Genomic DNA, 17,818 nt, shown 5'->3' with positions numbered 1-17,818 from the left:
TGGTGATGTGAACTTGAAAAGAAACATAAGAGCTCTGGCCAAGTTCATTTGTTCCCAGTTCCTCTCTGCTGGGTGGACATTAGGGTCTCGAGTACTGAAGTAATGCTGTGAGAGTTCTGGAGTCAGTGTGTGTCCACAGTGGTAGTGGAGATCTGGGTGTAGAGTTGTCAGTGTGTGCTGGGAGGTCAGTGGTGTTTCCATAGAGACAAGGATGCTCAGTTTGTGTTTTCCCTTTACTGTACTTCCTCTCACTAAAGGTGAGTGACATGAAACTGTACATATATGTGCTAATCTAAAAATGTTATTAAAGTGAGTTGAATCATTCAAGATTTATTTGGCTGAATTAGAATCATAACCTGGCTGGTCTTAGAATGAAAAAATATGATTAAATGGTCCAGAATGCAAACAGACTATATCTTTGCATGAATTAAAGTTTATTAATCAAAAATAAATCAAAAAGTCAAAAGATGTTATTTCAGAAAATAAAAAGACAGGTTGGGGAAAATGAAGGGAAAAAAGAAATACAAAATAAATTGGTAAAAAGAGCTGGGAAAAGTTAAAGAGTAGGGCTAATTTTGTTGGAGCGCTTGGCACAGGACAAGGTGCTTTTTATAGCCTGCCATGCTCGTCTGAAGAAGATGCGTACTCTCTTCAACCTCTTGCATTCTGAGCCTTTATATTTGAAATAAAAGTAGAATTTTTAAGCTGGTGTCCATGGAGTGGATGTATGTAAACTCTGATTATTGATGTGGTGCTTTGATGCTACTCACCAGCTGGGGTGTTCTCCACTTTGACTGCCTCTGTAATAGATTCCCCTACTCCACCCAGATCCTCTCTTACATCTACAGATGTTTATTTTTCCCAAAAATCAATACAAATGCAATTACATAATAAAGTACAGGCACATATTTAATGTGAACAAAGATCATATCCTACTGTGTGTTCTTAATGGAAAGCTAGATTTATGCAAGAAAGTACATCTGCACCTTCTACATGGGCGCTGTGGTCCAAAGAGCAAATCTCTTCCGTTGACTCTATGATCATAAAGTGTTCAGCAGTTCTGCTCCGGATGGTACGAACCTCCTTACAGTCCTGCTGTTTCTTGGGTGAGAAATGAGAAATAATCACTGATTAATTGTAACGGAAAGGAATCATCCATTGACCCCACCTGGGCAGTGGAAACTCCACTAATGGACAGCATATTTTGGATTGCCATCTGTACAAGTCAGGGAAATGTGAAGGCAAAATAAATAAAACTGTGGATGCATTAAAAAGATGTAGACACTTACACTTTCTTCCAGATTGGCACAGTAATGTTGCTTAAACCAAGCAATGGGAGCAGGGTATCTATGACTCTTCTTGCTTCTGGTGATAATATTAGTAATTAAGTTGTCTCTTGGCATCTAGAAAGGGCAGAAGAAAGCTCTATTGTCACTGAACGATAATAAAGCTGTTTACTTTCTTTTAAAAAGTTTGCATGTTTTTGGACATTAAAAAAAAAACGTTAATTTTTAAGAATTAAAGATTTATTCCTAAGAAGTAATTGAATTTGAAATGAAAATTAGGCTTTGATTACAACACCATTTTCTATAAAACAAGGCTTATTTTACATGCATTTATGCACAGGATTACCTTTGTACCCCAGTTTCATATCTCTATATGGAAATGAAAAATCAGAGCCTGTATACTTTAAATATGTATATACAGTTATTATGTAACAGAACAAATGGCCACCCGTAGCTCAATTTCTTCTACAAATGTTAATAAATGTGAAACAAAGGTTGTCTGTTGTGCGACAGTGCATAATGGCCACACTCGTGGTCTTGCAGAGGTTTTTCTAAAACAAGCCCATAAGTCACTTTCCCTTGTCTCAGTCAACGTATTTCATCTAATGGAGTTCGGTTACCAGAATATTTTCAGCTACGTCCCCTTTTATTTATCAAGGTTTCCTTTTGTTAGTTCACTCTCTACTCACTTATTCCGCATTTGAAAATATTTGTGCGGTCCGTGAAATTAAACAGCTGTGACGGCCCGAGTGCCGCAGGTCCCACAAACTCGCTTGACGTAGACAGACGTTTATTAGACGAACACGAATAACGAACACAGTGGCGCTCACACCAAAAAGGCAAGATGAACATGTGCAGTATTGAACACAGCTTACAAACATAAAGTGCACCACGTACGTGAACATTAGCGAACACAGACCGACAGGGATACACACACCAACCGGGGTTTAAACACACACAGACATTAGGAGAATAACGCGGTGCAGGTGTGTGACTACATAGTCGTGGTTTCACACAAGACCATGAACTCCCACTGCAGGCGGCGGCCCGTACCACGTGACTAGTGGGGCGGGGAGCTCACTATCAGCCCACTAATTAGTTCTCCGTTCAGTCAAAAGTTCTCCATCATTAAAATGTGTGTTCTCTTTTTAAATTCGCATATTGGCTACTTGTTTATAATACGATTCCGTTATCAAATATTTAGTATCTGCCTTTGTAGATAAAATTAAATTCTACTTACGTTTTGTTTTCGTTTCTCCGTACCTCTTATGCGTGAAGAATTGTTTGTAGTCTCTGTTGATGTTTTGTCTAAAATGATCGTCATCGGCAAATCCACTCAATAAACTGATCTGGGGTCAGAAATAGAATGACACACATTATGACATAATCGAGCGCTAAATTCTGTTCAGTGGTTGTTTAGAACAATGACAGAAGTGCAGCTGAAATTACATTATAGTCTCATATTATAAATCACATTTTAAAATCATTTCCCCCTCTTTACGCTATCATTTTGTTATCAGGCTCAGATTAAAATATCTAAATAAAGTAAATATAACCTATACATGTAAACTATATATTAATTAATTAGTAATCATTCCACATAGGTACAGTTCACTCACTCTGTATTCGTTATAATCCAAAGTCATTTGAACACTCATTAAGGATCAAAATGCAACCTAAACAACAACAATAATAAATTCTTAAGAAATTATACAATTTTAACTGAAAATTAGGCTAATTGATCACAATACAATGTTCAACAAAACAAGGCTTATCTTTACTTGGGTGTTTCAGTACCAAGGCTACACAGTTATGCAAACACTTTCTTGCATAATATATGCTTATATTATGAAATTGAGCAACTGGAGAAACAGAATTAAATGCTCCATTCATTACCGCTTCAAATGGTTTATTATTTTTTAAAAATATATTTTTTAAAAGTGCAGGATTGTAGCCCCAAAATATATCCTATATGAAGTGACCTGCATTAAGAAATTAATTGTTGATGTCACTTACTATTATTATTGTTATAGTAGTAGTATTTAGTGGGGAATCATTTTATGGTGTTGATTGGAGAATACTATTAAACAAATTAATCTTACCATCAGTAGTAGTTGATGAAATTAATAACTTCTAACCATTTGGAGGTGTCATTGTTGTAGTAGGTTTAGTTGAAGCTGTTGGACTTGATGTGTCAGTGTCCACTGGAGTAAGATTTACAGGTTTATATGGAGCCTCTGCAAGAATAGAAAAGTGTGGTCAGTTCTAAGTATGAACTCTATTTCTGTACTGTTCACTCTCACTGGAGATCACTTCCCATGTGTTTCTGTTTGTGTTGTATTTATACCAGGTGAAGCTCTCAGCTTTGGTGGGTATATCAGTGCAGGAACAGGGCAGCAGCCTGAGTGCTGCAGCTGATATGCATGAGATTTAACTGCACCACAATAATACATTGATTTCAAGATTTGGTTTTATGACTGATGGCAGTCTAAAAAGTAAATCGTAATTGTTCAAATTCTACCTTATATGTTCAGATAACATGGAGTGCCTCTTATACATTATCAGAAATATATGACATGTCGTCTCTAACTGGACTCCTACTAGATGTTTTCAGTGTTTCTTATAAAGTAGCTACTGAGAAGATATTTGATGATCTACATCATTTTCACTTCTTTACATGTTTTCCCCTCTCCAATCAAAGTTTTAGTCAAAGTATGCTGTTCTTCTGAACAATGTCTGGAACGACCCATTTTTTTCAGATTTTCAGAGAGAAATGCATGTACATGTGTTGGCTTCATCTTTAAACAAAGGCCACCTGATTGACATCTGTTTTTTCACAGAAGGAATGACCTCACTAATTGAACTCCACAGTTATTATTTTGAACACACCCATTTCAATTAATTATTCAATTACACACCTACTGGTAAATTATTTACCATGTAGTAATATAATTTCTACCAAAAACAGTGATTGATATGATTAGTCATGTTGGACTGCTATTATTTCATCTCCCTTTGTAACTCAGTACAGTAAGTGATGTGGAGTCTGAGCTTCCTAGACACCACCATCTCCAATGATTTCAAACTAGAGATCACAACAGCCATAATCAAAAACTTTCATCAGTGTATCAGGAGCTGCTTTGTATCAGAAACTCACCATGGACCCCACACAACTAGGGAACGCCACACACTATCTGTATAAAACCCTCTGCTCAGGTATTTGTTACTGCTTCAACAAAACCTGAACTTCACAACTTGTGTTTCCCAAAGATGGTTTTCCTTTAAAAAAAATTTAAAACCATAAAAAAGTGCTGTATGTGATATATGTGATCCTTTATTTTAACTATATTGTACTAATTGTATTGTATCATCTGAACCCCCCTCAGATACAAAGTAGCACTCACTTGAACATGTGAACAAAGCACAGCAAAACAATCCTGTAAACAAACACACACACACACACACATACACACACACACCATGGAAGATTTGACCTTGAAGGACATGTGCCAGTAATGATGTGGAGGTTGTTTTTCTTATGTTACAGTGGATGGTATGTGAGCATTCACCTGTGTCTCCTGCTCTCTCTTCTCTTCTGTTTGCCCCTTTCTTAGCCTCGTTTGTCCATGTCTCTGGACTACATTAGAAAACCAGACAGTGTGACCCACAACTTGTATGCATGCATGCGTGTGTGTGTGTGTGTGTGTGTGTGTGTGTGTGTGTACCTTTGTATCTCCAGCACAAGACCCCCACGAGACCCAGCAGCAGGAGGAGGACAGCTCCCACAACAGTAGTCATGAGGATATATGATAGATCACCAGCAGGGTTTTGGACATCTGAAGGCAAACGTTATACAAATGTTATGTGTATTTGTGTGCGTGTTAGTGTTTGTGTTTTTACACAGCATGCATTTTAATTGCTTTTTAAGATATTAGGAGACCATGTTGATATGCAGTAAATGCATGTTACCGTCAGTCAGAGTCTTTGCACTGTCAGTAGTGGAAGCGTCAGCTGGAGCCTTTGCACTTGTTTTGCCATCAAATCTTGATGTAAATTCTGTTGTTGAGATTCCTGGAGAGGGAGATGTGTTTGTTAGCATAAGATGGTGTACTGCTTTAGTACTAGCAGTACTAGGGTAGCAGTACTGAGTCTCCTGTGTGTGCAGTGATGTGTTTTGTCTCCCTGTTGTTTTTTAATTGCTCAATTTAATACTGATTTAATACTCAACCTGTAGAAACACACCCTACTGTCATACTCCACCACATTTGCTTGTTAAATTAATAAATATTTACTCTAATATTATATGATTTTTAGCATTGTTCTAATGACATTCACTATCCTTATAACAATGATAGTTATAAGGTGTAACTGAGCAAATTGGTTGCTCCATTTAGGTAACAATTTGAGCTTTGTTTGATATTAAGTACCAATTTAACAATTTTTTAATATTTGATCAGAATCTACATTTCAAATTTACTAACATGTTTGTTAAGAGTGGTCTTCATAAGTCCTTCATAACAGCTAACACAAACCTAAATACACTTTTATAAAGGCTGATTCTGACAGACAGCTGTCATACAGTCTTCTCTTCATAACACAATACTATCAGTTGATTAGTTGACATAACACTTCATTCAAGGGCTATAGGTTGTTTTTTTGTTTGTTTTGTTTTGTTTTTTTACCTAAGTTTTAAATATGTTTCCAGTTAAAATAACATAACGGGACCCCCCAGCAGACAGAGTCGGCTGAGAATGAGGATGGCCACTATAGCCACCCCAATACCCCCAGAGAAAAATCGGGTCTGATGACCAATACCGTTTGTTCATCTTATGTAGCCCAGTTCTGTGTTGTTCCCGTTTGTCTGTCTTTATGCTCACTGTTATGTTTTATTATTGTTGTTCTCCGTTAGTCTTCCCTTAATGTTGTATTCCCTTGTTGCTCATTTCTCGCCCTCATCCTGTTCTCATATTATTATTCTTCTGTTAGCCTGTTTGTTCTTCATTCTATAATGTGTTGTTAGTCTTTGTTGATTATTAAACTTATTATTCATTCTATTCAATCAGTTTGGTTCGTTATGGCGTCGTCACTTCACACGAGTGTTCACTCTCCACCCCTCCCGCGTTACAATTAGTTGTTGCTTACCAAGTGAGGGGTGACATCTTAGAACAGGCCAGACGCTTGTGGACAGCCGAGTTTTATTTGTAGCGGAATAAGCAACAATTGTAAAGTGAAAGAGGCGAGGGTAATGGCCAGATATACACACGCCAGGGAATTGCTCAGTACATGCTGATAGACCAGCGATAATACTTTGCAGGGAGTGAACGAAACCAGAGAGAATAAATAGTGTAGCAAAGATGAGACACAGATGACACTAGTAAACTGGTGATGAGGATCTGGTGAGGTTGTGCCGGGGAAGACGGGAGTTGCAATCACGGACTGAGGGCGGTTGCGGGACATGAGGTTACTAGGAAAACTGAGCAGATGTGAACACCTCAAACCACGTAGTACCTTTCTGTTCTTGACACTGGCTGGAGAGGCTGAAATGAAAACTCCCATATGACTGTGATAAATGAACGCTTTGACAATGATTGTCATGACACTCAATTGAAAGTGTTCTGGCCTGGTCTATAAATAAGGTGTTTTATTTTGTTACTAATAAAATGTAGTTTGATCTCTAATGCCACACCATTCTACCAGTCACAGAAAGATCAAACAATATATGTATAACTCTGTGATAGAGCATCAGTGTGGAAGCACTAGAAATCTTAATATCAAGCCAAGTGCCACATACAACACATGCTACTGATCACATTCTTGAACTACCAAGTTGCCACTGTTGGGCCCCTGAACAAGGCCCTTAACCTTAAATTGCTCAAGTTATACTCAGTCATAATTATAAGTAGCATTGGATAAAATCAATTTGTTATTTTAGCATTCTGTTTCTAATGTTTGATCATTCATGATCACATATGTAATTTTTTCATTAGGCTACTTATGTTTATTACAGTAAAGGATCCAATACTGCCTCTTGCATTGTGATTTTAACACTGCCAGAATGCAATGTAGACAGAATAGGTGGGTTACATAAAGGATCCAATCTCTGCACCGCACATTTAGTAGGTTAAACCCAAAGCTAGGCTAAGAGAATGGTAAAGCCCTGAGAAAGCAGTATAGTTTTGTATCAAGTTTTCACATAAAAAGGGAAACAATGATTTTAAACAAATTATTGCAGAATTTAATTACTAAACATCATTACTGATCATCCATTTTTTTTAATGACATATGAAGGCGGTGGAGTGTTGTATTATTTATAATGCTGTGCAGTTTTGAATCTAAAGCAGCTATAATTTCTGAGAACTACCAGGTGTCACTGTTTTGTCACCAGCTTTCAATGCTCCCAAGCTTCGAATCCTTCAGCAGTAAAATAAGGAAGAACCTAAAATGCTTCACAGGACTTCGTCTGCACATCATTACCAAGAAGGAAGTTAAACAGTAAACACTTGAATAACGAGCAGGCTAATAATGTTACCAAACAACAATAAACTCACGGGAGGACGAGAGAAAGCACATTCAAAGACCCACAACCAAGACGCTAAAACAAGGGATATTTATACAAAGATTAACGAATGCAAACTAGACAAAGATGAAAACAGTGACAGGAAAACCAAACGAGGGGTCGGAACAGAAAAACCAAAACAAAGAAGCATGTGTGTTAAAAACCTGAGACATTTTTACTTGAACTGCCCAAGATATTTGTTACAATTAAAGGAGTATTTGACCATCACTGAACTAAACGTTACTGGTAATGTGCACAGATGACAGCACAACAACAAATATGACAGCAGAAAGTCTACAAGTAACTCAGACAACCAAGACTTTGCTAGTGTGGATACATAAGAAAACCTTAAAGCTGGATTTATCATTTGCAGTTGGATTTGGATCAAAAACAGTGTTTTACCTTTAATGGTGAGTCTGATGTATTTATATTGCTGGTTTGTAAGATAACAGCTGTAGTCTCCCTCATCCTCTTCAGTCAGGTGTGATATGAGTAGAGAAAGATTTCCTGGAGAGGGAACAGTACCCAGCTGAACTCTGTTTCTGTACTGTTCACTCGCACTGGAGATCACATCCCATGCGTCTCTGCTTGTGTTGTGTTTCTTCCAGGTGAAACTCTCAGGTTTGGCGTGTGGGTCAGTACAGGAGCAGGGCAGCAGTACTGAGTCTCCTGTGTATGCAGTGATGACGTCTGTCTTCTGATTCTCTGCCAAACTGCAGCCTGCAGAAACACACGAGATAAAGGCCTAATTAATATTTAATATGACATACTCCGTTATTATTATTATATATGACATACTTAATTGCTCCAGGTCCAGTCACCTGATGGTACTGATGGTACCAGCCAACTGATGATGGTACTGGAAATCACTAAGAGATTTCCCAATATATGCTGGTATGATGGATGCATGACCATCAAGTTATATGATTTAAATGTCTGATTATATTGATTATAGATTGTCTCTCTCCCTCCCCTCCCTCTCTGCCTCCCTCACTCCCGCTCCCTCCATCCCTCTCTCAATCACTCTCTCTCTCCCTCATTCCCTCCCTCCCTCTCACTCACTCTACCTCTCCACTCCCTCCCTCCTTCCTTCTCCTCCCCTCCCCTCCCACTAAAGTTACTATTACCACTAAAGTTACTAATAACATGTGACTAATCATGTTTGAAGCTTCAAACATCACAGATACACAGGATGAGCTTGAGACTGTTTCATAAGTTTGGCACTGTCCTATAACTTGGAAGCTTTATCATTTTACTAAAAAATTGGAAATGTGCAAATTATAGAAGCCAAAAGTAAATGTTTCATAATGTCAACCTGTTGTCTCCCAGTATAGTTTTGTATTATGTTTTCACATAAAAAGGGAAACAATGATTCTAAACTAATTATTGCAGAATTTAATTACTAAACATCATTACTGATCATTTTTTTAAATGAAATATGAAGGCGGTGGAGTGTTGTATTGCGCAGTTTTGAATCTATGGCTGCTATAATTTCTGAAAACCGCCAGGAGTCGCTGTTTTGTCACCAGCTTTCAATGCTCCAAAGCTTCGAATCCTTCAGCAGTACAATAAGGAAGAACCTCAAACGCTTCACAGGACTTCGTATGCACATCATTACCAAAAAGGAAGTAAAAACACATCTGCAGATAAAAACACACCTGCATTCCACAACACACTACATACAGCGACAGCAGTAACGCTGCTACAGATCTTATACACTCTACAAAACTACAGTGTACTGAACACTCTGAAAACTGCAGCCCAGACTACAGTCTGTCTGTGGGAATCACCACACAACTATGACCTGGAACTCTACAACTCTCTCAATAAAACTCCACTGAAATTCACCACCCACTAATATCCACAGTAGAGAGGAAGTGTGTTCAAGTGCAAAATAAATTATTCCTCCACTTCTTTCTCTCTCACATACAGACTAAATCTAACAGTGAAACAGTGTCTTTCTAGTGTCATAACTTCCTCCTGAGCTTCCCAGTGTTCAGTCCCCATCCTCAGTAAAGTGATCCTGCAGTAAGAAGTAGTGCTACACAGTGATCCCCCTCAGCACTGTTTGGACACATCATTTCACTCCTGCACTTAATGATCAGAGGACCAAACTGAATGTGTAGCTTAGCAAATATTAGACAGATCAGACAGGAAGAGCTCTAGACTACATGCTGATCAAAATAAACATTGATCATTTAATCAGGTAAACATGAGGATGGTCTGATATTCATATTATTCATAAAGTACAGGTGGAATGCAGCAGTCTATGTTGTAGCTTTCATACTATTAAGAAAAAAACTACTTAAGAGAAGTTGTGAAACAGAACCACTAAAGGAGTCACCAAAGTAAAGACCACTTTGGATGTAAACAGTACAATGTCATCACAACCCAACAGTTATCACAGGAAGTAGAAACATTCTCACCTTTTCTCTTAGTTACTTTGTTCTTTTTGTTGTTAAAGCTGCCAAAAGCTGTTTGATGATGGTGGATATCTATAAAGTAACTAACTGAGGCTGTAGGCTAGTGTGCACTGCACTGTAACAACAACAACAACAAAATAAAATTAAAACTGTAAAAAGACAAAACCCCCAGCATGGGCTGTCTAAGCCTCCTGGCCAATTGATGTACAAATGAGGAATAAATAACACAAACAGAAATAAACAAGTGAGCACATTTCACACGTAGCACCCAGTGCAACCAGATTAGCAATACATATGTCAGGAGGAAGAGGTGCATACTGGGAATTCTCATATCTGTAAACTGGTAGCTATGACTATGGTGGCATCAGAATAACTTGGGACTAAATAAGAAAAGTCTTTAAACTGGAGTCACTGGAGTGAATTTATGCTGCCAGAGTCAGTTAGTGTTTGACTGATTAAACCATGAAGTTCAAAGCTGTATGACTGTCACTGATGAGGATTTGGAGACTGTTTGACAATCTTCGTGGGTGTGTGAAAGAAGTAAACATTTTGCTCACACACCACTCTGAGGAACAGCACAGCAGAATTTCAAGATCACGAACCCAAAAAGGAAGCATGCGCATATGCATGTCTGTGTGTGTGTGTGTGTGTGTGTGTGTGTTATGTATTGCTAAAGTGCACCAAGTTTAGCAATACATATGTGAGAAGGAAGAGGTGCATACTGGCAAACTGTACTGTCTCTATGGTTTTAGTTTTTTCTTATTTGTTCATTTTTATTTGTAAATTTTTGTAAGCCTCTAAGATAAGAGGAACAACATAGGAGAGCTTGAAGCCCAAACACCCAACAAGAAGAGAGAGAAAGAGAGAGAGAGAGATAGAGAGAGAGAGAGAGAGAGAGAGAGAGAGAGAGAGAGAGAGAGAGAGAGAGAGAGAGAGAGAGAGTGTGTGTGTGTGAGAGAGAGAGAGAGAGCAGGGCAGGCTGTGGGAGGGGGTGTTTTTGCAGCTACAAGTATCACTTTGAATGTACATTTACTGTGTGTGTAAAATTGTCTTTCTCCAAGTCCTTCAGATGTGGATCTGGCCATCCTGCAACAGCTGTGCATGTTTTTTGTGTGTGTGTGTGTGTGTGTGTGTGTGTGTGTGTGTGTGTGTGTGTGTGTGTGTGTGTGTGTGTGTGAGTGAGAGAGCGAAAGAGAAAGAGAGAGAGAGAGAGAGAGAGAGAGAGAAAGAAAGAGAGAGACAGTGTTAGTTATGTATTGTTAAACTGATAAACAGTGCTCCAAGTTTGCTAGGAGGAAGAGGTGCTTGCTGGGAAACTGGACTGTCTTTGTGATATTACAGTTTTTTGCAAGACAAAAACTGGGACATGTGACACAATAATTGAAACCACTAACTCATGTAGCCCATCTCCTGACCTGTTATACTAAACCAAAAGCACCTTTCCTTTACACTCATTTTGTATTTCTAAAACACATTTTTTCAATACATTAAACACAATTCTCTATATTGGACATATCATTCAACAGCACAGATTTCAGTGCCACTTAACGGGACAAGTCGGCGAAGAAACAAATTTACTTTATTCTCCCTTAACCCGGGTGGACAAGACATGTTTGGAGTCCGTATTTTGCTCCTTTAGAACAAAAGCTGCTAACATTGCTAACAAACACTGGAAGCCAACAGCAATGATAGCTAATAGGATTTGTAAATAAGTCAGATATCGAGCTACATGTCCTCAAACCTCATCCAGGTCGCTTCCCGGTGACGTGTTTCTTCACTTGTCTAGTTCACAGTGAGTTATACGACACACCGACTAGTCTGGGAGATATTTATTAACACTTGGATGCTGTTTGACCGGCTTGAGAGAAGTTTGTGGACATGTATTTACGAAGACAATATTTTAGTTGCTGTTAACTTCCAGTGTTTGTTAGCAACGTTAGCATTTAACATCTTTTGTTCTAAACTAGAGGCAAAATTTATTGGTCAATAGACCGAATCTGGGGTAAGTGGTTAGCTGCTGCTCTCTGCTGATCCCAGATATAAATACCTTTGTGTAAATGAATGTGTGAGGATGACAACACCTGTAGAGAGAAGGTAACACTCACCATCAGCAGCGTGGAGCACAAGGAGCAGATAAACACACACCTGCATTCTTACTGAGTTACACACACTACACACAGCTACAGCAGGACTGCTGATACACACCATACACACTCTTCAATACAGTCTACTGAATGACTTCACAAGAACACTTATAGTGGAGAGGAAGTGTATTCAAATGAAACTCTGACAAACTAACCTCAACACAACACACACACCAAATATAGAGATGCGGTCGGTTTTGTAAGTTGTCATGTGGTATGTCCTCTTTCTTCCTTATCAGTCAGTGATCTATCAGATATTCTCACATTGTCAGTGAGGACGGTCTCATTCTTAGTTAAGCGGCTCCGTCCTTTGCCATAGACACACGATGTAGAAGCTCAGGGGGTGAGACCCAACATGACCTCCCTCAGTGTTGTTTGGTCATTTCATTTCACTACGACAAGTGTATAGCATCTTAATGTGAATATGTGCAGTTTTTAAAGTTAATAAACATTTTGGTCTCAAAACAGCTTATGAACGCCCCAGAAGAAGGAGGAGACTGTTCTGGTCTGAGAGCTCAGGATGTCTGACGTCTGCTGTGGTTTCATTTCTCACAGTTCCAACCAGTGGGCAGTGGGTACCAGATCAGAGTCTAAAGCCCATTTTAGACCAGAAGTGACAACCGTGCTGCTTCTGCACCTCTGCAGCTGAGCTGTGGTCACACACTCACAAGCTCAACTTTCTTCTAGTGTATTTTTTGCCTTAAGCCATGACAGGCTTATCAGTGGTTTCTAGCTAGAAATAGTACAAAATACTACATTTATTCTGTAAAGTGTAGTGTAATAATCAAAACAGCACAACTCTGACTGCTGGGTCTATTCTAATGTGAAATTGGGACAAAGGATGATGTTTTAAACACAGACTAAAACTAGGACTAGGCTCCAGGGTCTAGGCTCAATGGCAGGTCCAGTTTGAATTTAATTTAGTACAAAACAGGTTTAGTATGAGTAGGACTGGTTTGGTTACTGATAATTTGGGGAATATTGTGTACTGTGAGGAGAGATGTCAGTACTTCACTGAGAAAAGGGACTGCTCATGTACTACCAAACCATGTCCATGTTCAAAGGGTGATTAATGGAGTTTATCAAAGTTCAAATAGGTTCTTATTGTGAGTAATGCAGGTTTTTGTTGTTTGTTTTTGACTCATTCAGTAAATCCAGAAATTCATATTACTCACAAAAAATCTTAAAGAACTTTTCTGCATAAGCAATGGTCCACAACAAATTATTGTGATGTGGAAACTGAAAAAGCAAACAAAAAGCAGGTCCTCTCACTATCTAGAAATTCTTGAATGTGTGTGTGTGTGTGTGTGTATGTGTGTGTTTGCATGCTTATAGACTCTGGAGACATAAAGCAGACAGCATTCTGTAGTGACAGTGCATAATAGTTCAAAGTATATTTACCAATAAAACAAATTTGATACAATGAATAAAATATTAAGTACACAGGACATCATAAGGTAGTGCAAACATAAAATATATCAAGCCATGAAAAAGTAATGCAAAAATGTGTATGTACGCAAGCTTTGAGGTGATTAACTCTATAAACTGCATTTTAAAACTATAAACTTAGAAGGAAGAGTTTGAGAATAAGAGTGAGGGGATAATATATCTGTTTGTTTCTCTTCTCTACATCAGACTCCACCCCCTTTGCTTTATAATGAGCATGTGTGTCTCCTGTGTCTTTCACAGATGCAGCATCATGGTCAGTGTGGGGTTGTGGGATACATTACAAAAGAAGAAACAACCAGAGTCCTCACAGGTCAAAGGACATGATGGCACTGTGTGTGGTTTTGTATGTCTCCGTAAAGCTGGTGATGTGAACTTGAAAAGAAACATAAGAGCTCTGGCCAAGTTCATTTGTTCCCAGTTCCTCTCTGCTGGGTGGACATTAGGGTCTGGAGTACTGAAGTAATGCTGTGAGAGTTCTGGAATCAGTGTGTGTCCACAGTGGTAGTGGAGATCTGGGTGTAGAGTTGTCAGTGTGTGCTGGGAGGTCAATGGTGTTTCCATAGAGACAAGCATGCTCAGTTTGTGTTTTCTCTTTACTGTACTTCCTCTCACTAAAGGTGAGTGTGAAATTCTCTCTTAATGCTGAGTGACATGAAACTGTACATATATGTGATAATCTAAAAATGTTATTAAAGTGAGTTGAATCATTCAAGATGTATTTGGCTGAATTAGAATTATAACCTGGCTGGTCTTAGAATGAAAAATATGATTAAACGGTCCAGAATGCAAACAGACTATATCTTTGCATGAAGTAAAGTTTATTAATCAAAAATAAATGAAAAAGTCAAAAAAATATTTCAGAAAATGAAAAGACAGGTTGGGGAAAATGAAGGGAAAAAAGAAATACAAAATAAATTGGTAAAAAGAGCTGGGAACATTTAAAGAGTAGGGCTAATTTTGTTGGAGCGCCTGGCACAGGACAAAGTGCTTTTTATAGCCTGCCATGTTCGTCTGAAGAAGATGCGTACTCTCTTCAACTTCTTGCATTCTGAGCCTTTATATTTGAAATAAAAAGTAGAATTTTTAAACTGGTGTCCATGGAGTGGATGTATGTAAACTCTGATTATTAATGTGGTGCTTTGATGCTACTCACCAGCTGGGGTGTTCTCCACTTTAACTGCCTCTGTAATAGATTCTGCTACTCCACCCAGATCCTCTCTTACATCTACAGATGTTTTTTTTCCCCAAAAAATTAATACAAATGCAATTACATAATAAAGTACAGGCACATATTTAAAGTGAACAAACATCATGTCCTACTGTGTGGTTCTTAATGGAAAGCTAGATTTTTGCAAGAAAATACATCTGCACCTTCTACATGGGCGCTGTGGTCCCAAAGAGCAAATCTCTCCCGTTGACTCTGTGATCATAAAGTGTTCAGCAGTTCTGCTCGGGATGGTACGAACCTCCTTACAGTCCTCCCCGTTTCTTGGGTGAGAAGTGATAAATAATCAGTGATGAATTGTAAAGGAAATGAATCATCCATTGACCCCACCTGGGCAGTGGAAACTCCACTAATGGACAGCATATTTTGGACTACCATCTGTACAAGTCCAGGAAAGTGGTGAAGGCTAAATAAATAAAACTGTGGATACAGTCTATATAAATCATTAAAATTATAGTATAAAATGATCTAGACACTTACACTTTCTCCCAGATTGGCCGAGTAATGCTGCTTAAACCCAGCAATGGTAGCAGGGTCTCTATGGCTCTGGTGACTTCTGGTAATGATATTAATGAACTTGTCCCTTGGCATCTAGAACGGGCAGAAGAAAGCTCTATTGTATTGAACAATAATAAAGCTGTTTACTTTCTTTTAAATAGTCATAACAGTTTGCATGTGTTTTTGGACAACAACAAAAAAAAACCTTCAATTTTTAAGAATTAAAGCTTTATTCCTAAGAAATAATTGCATTTGAAATGAATATTAGGCTTTGATTACAACACAATTTTCTACAAACAAAACTTATTTTACATGCTGCATTTGTGCGCAAGATTACTTTTGTATCCCAGTTTCATATCTCTATATGGAAATGAGCAATCAACGCCTGTAGACTTTGTTTTATATACAGTTATTATGTAACAGAACAAATGGCCACCCGTAGCTCAATTTCTTCTACAAATGTTAATAAATGTGAAACAAAGGTTGTCTGTTGTCCCGACAGTGCATAATGGCCACACTCGTGGTCTTACAGAGGCTTTTCTAAAACAAGCGCAGAAGTCACTTTCCCTTGTCTCAGTCAACGTATTTCATCTAATGGAGTTCGGTTACGCGAATATTTTCAGCTACGTCCCATTTATTTAGTTCATTCTCTATTCACTTATTCCGCATTTATAAAATATTTGTGCGGTCCGTTAAATTAAACAAACTCCCTTGACGTAGACAGACGTTTATTAGAAGAACACGAATAACGAAACACAGTGGCGCTCACACGAAACAGGCAAGATGAACATGAGCAACGTTGAACACAGCTTACAAACCATAAAATGCACCACGTACGTGAACATTAGCGAGAACACAGACCGACAAGGACGCACACACCAACCGGGGTTTAAACACACACAGACATTAGGAGAATAACCCGCTGCAGGGTGGTGTGTGACTACATAGTCGTGGTTTTCACACAAGACCATGAACTCCCACTGCAGGCGGCGGGCCGTACCACGTGACTAGTGGGGCGGGGAGCTCACTATCAGCCCACTAATTAGTTCTCCGTTCAGTCAAAAGTTCTCTATCATTAAAATGTGTGTTCTCATTTTAAAATTCGCATATTGGCTACTTGTTTATAATACGATTCCGTTATCAAATATTTAGTATCTGCCTTTGTAGATAAAAACTAAATTCTACTTACGTTTTGTTTTCGTTTCTCAGTACCTCTTATGCGTGAAGAATTGTTTGTAGTCTCTGTTGATGTTTTGTCTAAAATGATCGTCATCGGCAAATCCACTCAATAAACTGATCAGAAATAGAATGACACACATTATGACATAATCGAGCGCTAAATTCTGTTCAGTGGCTGTTTAGAACAACGAAAAAAGTGCAGCTGAAATGACATTATAGTCTCATATCAGAAATCACACTATCACATTTTAAAATCATTTCCCCCTCTTTATGCTATCATTTTGTTATCTGGCTCAGATTAAAAAATCTCAATAAATAAAGTAAATATAACATATACATGTAAACTATATATTCATTAATTAGTAATCCTTTCATGTAGGTACAATTCACTCGCTCTGTGTTGGTTATAATTCAGTCATTTGAACACTCATTAAGGATCAAAATACAACTTAAGCAACAACAACAAATAATACATTCTTAAGAAATTATATAATTGTAACTGAAAGTTAGGCTTATTGATCACAATACAATGTTCAACAAAACAGCTTATCTTTAGTCTGGTTGTTTCAGTACTAAGGCTATGCAGTTATGCAAACACTTTTCCTTGCATATTATTTTTTAAATATAGATTTTTTAAAAGTGCAGAATTGTAGCCCCAATATAACCTGCATGTGGTTTTACAGGGGCTATTCCAAAAATGTGTTTTATAACACAATGTTTTGATCGCATCTTCGCAAAGGTACTTACTGCCGAAAAGAAAAAAGGTTAGCATACATTTAAAAAATTTTCTTATAGCCATAAAGAACACCCAACCAAACAACCTAGCTACAAAGAGACAAGGATAAAAAACATCATTACATGTATTATATAGGCATACAGATTTCAAATAAATGTGGTAAGTGCAGTGGACAGGATGGAGTCTAGAATTCATCATCTGTTGAGGCATCCGTGGCAACATCCTCATATGGGTCTTCATGTCTTCATCAGTCTCACCATAACCTGCCACCTTTAGTGGTGTGTTTCTTTCACAGCTACCAGGTCTGTCTTCAGCTCCTCAA

At 38.2% G+C, this 17,818-nt stretch overlaps 1 long non-coding RNA gene across 1 annotated transcript; it reads right to left on the bottom strand.

Moving 5' to 3' along the window:
* Positions 1 to 3,142: 3,142 nt before the first annotated feature.
* LOC145660269 (uncharacterized) lies at positions 3,143 to 4,986 on the bottom strand. Its single transcript, XR_014126516.1, has 3 exons — positions 4,856 to 4,986; positions 4,691 to 4,723; positions 3,143 to 3,523 (listed from the first exon to the last, which is right to left on the bottom strand). It is a non-coding gene; the product is annotated as an uncharacterized LOC145660269 (long non-coding RNA).
* Positions 4,987 to 17,818: the final 12,832 nt, after the last annotated feature.

Source organism: Electrophorus electricus, chromosome 2 (genome assembly GCF_041902795.1).
Source record: "Electrophorus electricus isolate QZ-2024a chromosome 2, ASM4190279v1, whole genome shotgun sequence".
Lineage (NCBI taxonomy): Eukaryota > Metazoa > Chordata > Actinopteri > Gymnotiformes > Gymnotidae > Electrophorus > Electrophorus electricus.
This window is presented reverse-complemented; position numbering and strand designations above follow the sequence as displayed.